Source organism: Rhopalosiphum maidis, chromosome 1 (genome assembly GCF_003676215.2).
Source record: "Rhopalosiphum maidis isolate BTI-1 chromosome 1, ASM367621v3, whole genome shotgun sequence".
Classification (NCBI taxonomy): Eukaryota; Metazoa; Arthropoda; class Insecta; order Hemiptera; family Aphididae; genus Rhopalosiphum; species Rhopalosiphum maidis.
In genome coordinates, this window is record NC_040877.1 from 56,488,557 (window position 1) to 56,490,786 (window position 2,230).

Genomic DNA, 2,230 nt, shown 5'->3' on the forward strand with positions numbered 1-2,230 from the left:
TTACAATAGCAGTTTTGAAATTGTTTTTTCACGGAAGCAATCCAAAACAGGAATGGTAACAAAAAGGTATTGGTTTTTTGCTAATTAGAAAAAAAATTTAAACCTAGGTATTAGAGATATTCTGAGTACCTGGCAATTACTCGATGGCCGAGTACTCAATATGATATTTAAAACTCGGTCCTACTCATTACCCGGCGTAATACCTTCATTTTTACCCGGTCTTTGCTCGATACCGTCGTAATACCTATACTTCGTTATGTAATTTATAAAATATATATGTAATATATATTTATTAAATAACCAATAGTCAATAGTAAGTGTTTAAAGACACTATAAGCACAAATTAATTTTACAAAAATAAAGTATGTTTTGTTAAAATTATACAGTTATTACTTATTATATAGGTGTTAGTGATTATAAAATTAATTAAAAATTTAAAAATGAATTTACATTTTAGTAGTAAATAGTAATTAAATTAATATTATAATGAGTAAACGTAATATTAAATTAATCTACAGAAATTAAGTATATTTTATTAAAATCATATAGCTTTTATATTAAGCTGTTAGTGATTATTATAAAATGAATCAAAAAAATTTAAATTTCCAACATGCTTCAATTAAAAACAAATTGAGTCATATAATAATCTATATAGTTATGAATAGTTATGATATATATCAAGTCAAATACCATACCATTTGATATAAGTTTATACTGTATATATAATTATATTGTATAGTTATCTTCAATGATTATTAACCGTCGCCGTAATTTATTACGATAAAATACGATACGATAATACTAAACTTCAACTGAACTCAATCACTGTTGATGTATTTTTGAATTATAAAAATACTATATAGTTGATTTAAATTAATAATTTTAAGATGAAACTTATAGTGTAACGAGTACAATATTGTATCAGGTCAGGGCTGGCCCAAAGTATTTTGACGCCCCGGGCAATTTTTTGAAAGGTGCCTTTAAACAAATTCTCTCTAATACATTTAATACTTTTTATAATTACCTATATATTTTCTTTAAAATTCTTATATTTATGGATAGGTAAAGGATTGCAAAACTCATTTGGATACAATTTATTATTATTATGTATAATGAATATGTATTAAAATTATTTCGTCAAAGTTAATCGTATACAATTCAATAAATATTAATAATACATTTTTAGATTCTGAACGGAGTGATGAATGTATTGATTTTACAATGATGTGTGTGTGTGTTTTTTTTTTATGTCTGTCATCAGTCATCACGTTTTGGAGTAGTAACAATGATTTGAATTTTTGAGCATAACCACTTTTCGACAAAATCGATTTTTTGATTTTGCTGTAACTCAAAAACGAATCATTATAAATACTTGAAATTTTCACCAAATATTTATATTAGCGTTATCTATTTACAATTAAATTTTCAAAATATTTAGATTTTTTTAAAACTATTTATAAGCCATTGAAATTTTCGATTTTTCTAATTTTTTTTTCTTGAAATGCCGATAAAAAAAAATTGACTTTCCAAAAAATCTTTAAAATTTAATACAAGGTCTATTATAAGTTGTACTAAAAAAAAAAAAAATCAAAAATCGTAACTCACAATTTTTGTTCATAATAAGCATTTAAAGTTCAAATGTTTACGAAATATATCAAAATCGCGAAAATTTGCAAAGAATTTTGAAATTGAAAATTTATAATATTGTTGTGATTTATACCTAAGGTTAAAAAACTCAATTCAAGGTTATCCATAAGTTTTCTTTCAAGTAACTTTAAAAAAATTCCAAAAAATGTAATGAACGTATGAAATTTAATTTTTTACGAAATCACGTAAAATAACGATATATTACAATTTGAATATAGGTAATAATATAATATATCTTACTAATTATCATTGACTGACAAATAATCTCCGTTTAGAATCGTTTTTCATATGCAATGACAGGTATCATTGCATTCAAATTTAACACATCCATTATAGTGACCGATGACCTACTCTCTATCTATACTATACAGCAAGGCGATACTCACTTGCCCACCTTTTTTTTTTAAATATACATTTTTTTCTAGATTTTAAATCAGCTAACAAAATGTTGTATTGCTTCGTTTACATCTTATTTAGAAACTATATCATTTTCGATACTAATTAATGCCAAATTGTTAAGACGTTCTTTCTGTCATTATTGATCTCAAATATGTTTTTATTAACTTTAATTGGCGATTAATAA